The 7,518-nt window shown below is 39.1% G+C and overlaps 1 long non-coding RNA gene across 1 annotated transcript; it reads right to left on the minus strand.

The window, feature by feature from the left end:
- Nucleotides 1-1,850: 1,850 nt before the first annotated feature.
- Nucleotides 1,851-4,852, minus strand: LOC140924784 (uncharacterized). The gene is made up of 4 exons (XR_012164345.1): nt 4,752-4,852; nt 4,623-4,653; nt 4,470-4,492; nt 1,851-2,254 (listed from the first exon to the last, which is right to left on the minus strand). It is a non-coding gene; the product is annotated as an uncharacterized lncRNA (long non-coding RNA).
- Nucleotides 4,853-7,518: the final 2,666 nt, after the last annotated feature.

The following is a 7,518-nucleotide window of genomic DNA, read 5'->3' on the forward strand; positions in this document are numbered from 1 at the left end:
GTGTAAAATGATAATGTGGTTGAAGGAATTTAGAGTTTCAACACAATCTGTGGAGCTGCATCGGTGAGAGAGACCAACTCACAAAAAAAAGTGTCATCCATTGAGTTTATAAAATCAAGTCACCACCGAGAAGACCCTTTAAAAGCTGATGTTTGGAGCAAGGCCCATAAAGGCATATCCGCCCTGGTTTCGGCCGGTTGCCCTCCGCTCTGAGGAAGGACAAACATTCGAAACAGAGGTGCTCATTTCAGACCAGTCACAGAGCTGCTTAAGAATGGTACAGGTCAAGTGTTATGAATAATGCCTCTTAATTAGGTAACAAAAGGTATTTATGATTAGCTAGCTGCTTCTTTAAACCAGACTTAAGTATAACGTAACTTTCTGTTGTAGCTTTTGTTCATTATTGTACGTTCTTTGCGTCAGTTGTTTAACCAACTGCAGCAACTGACTTTGAAACTTTAAAATTAAACTGAGTTTTGTGCCTGGTAGTCAACCCAAGTTGTCTAGTGTTGTGGAATCCAGTGTAAGTTGAGACCTTTTCCTTGGTTGCTATCAAAATCTTGACGATAGTATCGTCAAGATTTTGATTGCGACAACAATCTCAATGGTCACTTGAAGAAAGCAGCCGAAATTTGGGGACGCCAACACTGGTTTCTCCGCAAAATGACGTTTGAAAATGACTGCAGAAATTTCATACTGGTGACGTCGTGTGTCACTACCCAGATCTGAGTAGTGCTTCTGATTACAATTTTCCCTTCACTCATGACCAATCAGAAGCACTACCCAGAACTAGGTATTGGCACCTCAACAGTATGAAATTTCTGCAGTCATTTCTCAGACGTCATTTCACAGGGAAACCAGTGGTGGTGTTGAAAAAAGTCAGCTGTTTTCTCAGGCTATCTGACGGTTGTTCAGTTCAGTTGATGCAAGGGTGTGATGCAGCTGGGTAAGACCCAAGCAGCTGCTCTTTTCCCAAGGCCCCATTTATATGGAGACAAGTTGTCATGGGTAGAAGGGACATTTCCTTACAAAATGTGGTGAACTGTTTAGTACGTGAGAGACAAAAAGTTGGCCTTGCTTGAAGAGTGACCCGCCCAGCCAGGAGGAAGGGTGACCGCATTGCTCCACCATAATGATTTTGTACACTCCAAAAACATGCAACAATGCATGAGCCAAAATAATATAAAGGGAGGTGTGTCACGAAAATTTACCCAAATTCAGCCACTAGTACCTACATGTTTGAACTGGTCACCAAACTGGGCTTGGGACGTACTGATAACCGCTTCTATTTTACATTGTACTCACTATCTGTCTTCTGATTGGTTAAGAGCCTACAGCTAATTTTGGAAACCAGGGCAACCTACATATTAACTAGTTATCTGCTAGCACATAACTGACTAATCTGTAGGTTTCGCGTGCAATTCATGATTTCCAATAACAACATCAATTCAGGTTCTTTGCGACAGTATGTTTGTCGTTACTTTCTTCAAAACAACTTTTTGATTTGGTTTTTGTGATAATCCTGAATAATCAAGGTCTCAGTAAGTGTTACCAGCATTGGGCTTCGGTTCAGCTGATAGCACTTACCTTGACCTTGATTATTCCAGATATCACCAAACTTTGTCCAATAATTATTACTGTTTATAACAGTAGCACTCAAGGGAAAATAGTACAACCAGCACAAAAGAAGGCATGCGTAGGCAAATAAAAGATTGAAGTACAAGAAGGCTTCAAAAACTGCTCTGGCTAACTGTTAACAGTTTTTCAAGATTAAATATCACTAGACTGGACTGTCATAACAATACCCCCTTTCAAAACCAATATGAGCAATTGAGAGGTACTCCAAGAAGTGAGCAAAAAGCAATTTTTTTAATATCAAGACTCCTACAACAGGATCACTACAAATTTGACTCAGGGATGACAGTTGTTGAACTACTGTTTCCTTTGATGAAGACCCAGTTTTTCAGAAGTTGTCAGGCTATTGTATCCTTTGGAATAAAACTGGCTGATCCGGAAACCTTCAACAAATTCTGACATCGTTTGTTTTGCAGTTGAGCTGAATTAAATATTTCCACCCAAGAGAAAGTTGTCGACTTTGTGAAGAACAATTCAAGATCAGTTTCTGGTGCCACAGGTTCATAGCCATCATGTTTGATCTGGTGTGCTAGTCAAACCAAAGGTCCCAGGAGTCATCCCAATGTCAGATGCACTCTACTTAGATCTGGCACGCATCTTTCTTCTTTTGCGCTTCAGTCTGTTTACAGACAAACGACAAATGCTTAGAGCTTATGATGACATGAACTTCCTTGAATAAAGTCTTTTTCAAAACAAAGTAAAATATTTTGCATAAATTCAAAACAACTGATATTTGAAAAATTTCAAAACCTTGTATGATAATTTCATTATGACATTTGTATAGGTAATAGCATGATTTGTAGTGATATTTGGCATAAATACCACAAGTGATACTTCACATCTTTTATATGAAATTTCACGAACCGTCAGGAAAGTGAAATTGAGACAATTTTGAAATATCACAAGATGCCAAATACCACGTACAAATCATGCTATTATTTGTTTACACCCCTACCCGCAAAGGTTTTGTAATTTTCACACATAGGTATTTCAAATTAAGCTGAAATACCACTGCTCGAAGCCAATCAAATTGCAGATATTTCTCATGTGGTAGTATAAGCATGCAAACTCTTGGCAAGAAGATTCCTACCAGTAGTTGTAATAGTTACTGAACCATATCTATTGACAGTAACCTTTGCCTGAGGCTGAAAAGCGAACCTCACATGCTAGAAGACTATGTGTCCAGATTTTACAAAAGAACATAATTAATTTTTTGGCAATTAATTTTCCCAGATAATCCACAGGCAAGCATGTAGAGTGCAGGGGTTTCAATAAAAATTGAAGTAGCCAGCAGGTTTAAATACAGTAAATGACTGTATCAACAAGGGGCTGGTTGTCCACTTTTTCCAGGGGTGTCTGGGGGCATGCTCCCTAAGAAAATTTTAAAATTTCAAAGCGATTTTTAGCGTTCAGGGGACTAGACTGAGTAGAAAAGAGCATGTTTTCCATTCAAGAAAATTTGGCTAAAACTTCAAGTCAAATTTTGATTTATCGGCCACACAATCAACTCTTACGAGCAATGAACAAATCATGATAATAATTATCAAGTTACGTACATTTGCACGTGAACAAATTCTATTTTGTTACGACATTATTTAAACTAGTTGCTTCTTCTTTGAGGAAAAAAAGTGGCCGACTTCTCTGAGCAAAGTAGCCGACGCGTTTTGTCGGTCATTGGTGCTTACTGAAACCCCGAGAGTGTGTGAAGAAATTGCTAAAAGGGCTCTATCATTTTCTTTGCAAGGATGGTTAAGAACGCAGAATGCCTAAACTTTGCATCTGCATGTCAGGGGATGAGAAGAGTTTCACTGTGTAAACTTTCCCAAATTAATCACTATCACTATCCAGAGACAATAACCCAGTGCCGTCAACTCTCCTGGATAATCATTTCTTCAGTAGACCCAAGTCGATGTTACGAAACTTCAAATATTTAGCTTTGTTTGAGCTATTTTAATGTTTAAATCAACCGTTTCCTCATAAACTCCGGTATGCCATTGTAATATGATGATGTGATTGGTGGGAAGCAAACCAATCAGGTGAAATGTCACAACACCACCAACATTGTTTTCGTGCATTTTGTGTCATCACAAATTTGTGACAATTAATCTCGAAAGATCACCAAATGTCTTGCACAACTGATGTTATGTAACATGTGTTATCACGTCACCTATCATCAGTACCCTATCATTTCTCAATATTTGAAGACGTGGGGGGTTGACAGCCCTGTAACCACACAATTTTGGAAATTATCACTTGATTTAAAACAATGTGAACCATGACGAAATGGATTGACAAGACTAAAAGGCCTCATCACAGGCCAGGGGCAGTACTTCCATGGTTTCTGTTTCTGTTCACAACATGCTCAAAGATGTAGCAGCTTCATTTTCAATTTTTCTGTTTGTTTTAAGCTTTATACACAACCAACAACCAGTTTCAATGCATGCTACACAGGTCACATGGGACCACAGGGCTGCTGCAATAACTTTCATTTTCATTACAGGTGTGATGTCTCAAGGAAAATACAGTTTATGCTTCTTTTGACCATAAATGAGAACGGGCACTTCAGTCTTTATAGATTTACAAACAACGGGGATGAAGATGTTGTTGCAAATTATAAATACAGTGAACATACAGTGAAAGCACTGTGTAAATAATATTCCCAGGAAATAACCTTTAGAATGGGCATTCCCTAATTGAAACTTCTTACTAACTTTTCAAAATGTGTCTATCAGGTAAGCTTTAGAAATTGTAAGTGCTGTAGTTGTTGAAACGTGTCATGTATGAAGAATGTCTTTTACAAATTTATAAATATGAAAGGTGAAAACATTACCCACCTTCTCATACGCTTTTTCCTCCACTGAAACAAGAAAGAAAAATAAGGAAAGATGGCATTAGAATAAGCAGAGAAATTGGAAGCCTCGTGTCAGCTTGATGCAGACGTCTTTTGTGCTACCATAAAAACAAATTTCATAAGAAGAAATGCTCACCTTGTCTCTCATGATGAAGTCCTCTAGTTCACTGTTATAAAGAGAAGGACATGCAAAGAGTAGTTAGAATCGATGGCCAAGCAAGAAAGAGATAATTCACGATTTCTTTCTAGTACTTCTGTAACCAACCTAGAAACATGGAGGACGAAAAGAGGACCCTAGAGGGCGTCTTGTCCCGTATGTAGCTGGCAGTGATTGGCTTCCAGGCTGCACTCGGTCATAACTAGGGCACGCAATACCTTCTTGCAGAAGCATATACATAAAGCTTCTGGTTCGTGATTAGCCTGTGAAAGCCTGTGAGGAGTCAGTCCTCGACTCGAAAAAAGAAAAGTCAAAGGAAAAGAAAAACAAAAAAAAAAACAGTGTACTGTTGATGGGCTCCTGAAAAAAGTTGCGTCTTGAGCCCCCGATTTAAAAAGGCCGTTTTCCTTAATATCAAAGCCTATGTTTATTCGCATAAATACTATAGCGCTCGGGTGGTCATTTTAGTGTCTAGCCTAACTTTGTGCTAAAAAAGTATATCTCATTTTCAAAAATTCCCGCTCTCGTCCATACGAACACTTTGTCGAAAAACAATGTTAGTCCACCACTTGAAGGCCGATTATCGCTAACCCAGCGTTAAATTTTAATCTAGGGTTTCTTTTTCTTTCGTTTAAAAGCATTTCCTCGGATAATTTTTGCTATTCTCTGTAGCGTATCCAATCATAAAATTGTGGACGAAAAGAATTAAACTGAATTTGCGTTTTAAGCTTTTATATCTGAGTAAACATTTTTCAGTAACCCTGGCTTATCTTAACCTAGCTTTGAATAACCCAGCCTAGGGGCCTGTCGTTGGACTCTTAACCGGACTGCAGGAGCGGAATTGGGGGAGTGGAGAGCTGCTCTTTTTCCCCTCCCGAGTCCCTTTTTTACCCTTTCAGCCCCACCAAGAAGCCTTGTCGAGGAGCAGCAGAAAATTTACGCTCAATCTTGGTTATAATAAGCGACCGGATACCTACCGACCTACCCCTCCCCTAACTCAACGTATGGGCTCCTGCTCAACGCATTTAACATTTGCGTCTCACTTGGAGCAAAATGTTGGGTTAGGGGAGGGGTAAGTGGGCAGTTTCCCAGTTACCTAAATTGATTCACCGGATCTAGGGGTGAAGCATGGTGTAGGGAAGACGTTTCCAGCTGGGGAGGTCCTTTGTCCAGGGCAGTACGTGAAATATTCGCGCGAGCAACTAGTCAACACGATGGCTCTTTTAGTTCCAAACGAAAATAAAGAACAACTTGTAGAAAAGTTCTAAAATGCGCGGAAATTTTCAAATGAATAAAGAGAACATACAAGACTTTCAAACCATTTTATTTAGCAAATAAGAGATGATTTGTCGGCAACTTTATTTGTCTCTGTAAATAGAATAACCTCTATATTTATATTTATATATGAACAATTAACTATGGAAAAAGGCCCATGAAGCGACCGACATCAATTTTCTCTTACCAATGCTCATCCCACCCGGGATGAAGAGGTTGAGTGAGTAATATTCATACATTTTCCAAGTCGAAAGGTTTTGAGAATTTAAAAAACAAAATGATCATCGAAGGCAAAATAGTTTGATCTTTTATCAAATTGTATGTATATTGGTCTGGAGAATTTCAATCTATGCTTTGATGACGTCATTAAGGGAGGCCGGACCCCCTCCCCCTCCTGATCAGTGGATCTAGCATCCCTAGGTTGACACTTTCTCCGATTTTAAGGGTGACTACTTATGCAAGATTCGACTTTTCCAGCAAATTCACGCATGTGTACGGTAATTTCATGGCAGTAGAGCCGCCACAAAAAGCAAAAAGGGAAGCCATAAGGGATGTTTGTGAATGGTAAAGCCAAAAAGTTTGAGATGAGAGAAAATTTCAATTTGACCTGCTCCCAATCTTGTTGGAGCTCTGCTGGCAAAAAAACCACAGCTTTAACTGCTTGGCAGGTACAGAACACAGGTCATCAGTGTAGGTCACTAGTCTATTATTAAATAACAGGGATAAAATTAAAACTAAAACTCTATTTCGGGTTGTGATTAGGTCTAAAAGACACTCATTCTGATTGTTGCAGGGGCGGATCCAGAATTATTTTTAGGAGGGGGTGCACTTGTCTCTTGCTCTACTTCAACACCAATAAACCACATAGCTTTTTTTTTTTGCAGAATACTAGTTGTATTAGAAAACCGCAGGTCATCTCAGGGAGGGGGGGTGCGCACCCCCTGCACCCTCCCCCTAGATCTGCCCCTGTGTTGTTTATCCACTGTAGCACGGTGACTGTACTCTAACCTGCACTTGTGACCTGTGACGTACATTTTGTACCTGCCATTGGCTACCACCTAAATTTTAACACAGCTTTTCCATTTAACTTTTCTGTATAGTTTGTGATATCCTAAGTTAGACTAAAGTGATGCATTAAAATATTGTAATTTTTAATCTTTCATTCTCCACAACTGACTGTGAACTTTGGTAGACAGGCACAACAAATCTGAATTTCCTTCAGCTAGTTTAATAGACGTTGTAAGCTTGTAAGTTTTGTTTCCCATTTCAGACCACATGATGGTATCCCAGAGAACTGTTTTTTTCAAATTTCGTCTTATGCACGTGAATCCACGTGCCTATGTATGCATAATTAATGACAATACAAAAGGCAAATTCCCTGGAGATCATCACATGGTCTGAATTGGGAAAACAAAACATACAAGGTAAAAAGGTGTATTGTGCTTACCCTTAGGGCCAAATATTTCAACGTAGTTTAGCCAGTGTTTAACAAAACTGCTTTCTAAGTCATTTTCAATTTGCCCAACGATTTTACCTAAACACCATTTATAGTGAACAGTTTTATGAAAGCATATAGAGATGACTAGAAAAGCATGTATCT

This window comes from Porites lutea, chromosome 14 (genome assembly GCF_958299795.1).
Source record: "Porites lutea chromosome 14, jaPorLute2.1, whole genome shotgun sequence".
NCBI lineage: Eukaryota > Metazoa > Cnidaria > Anthozoa > Scleractinia > Poritidae > Porites > Porites lutea.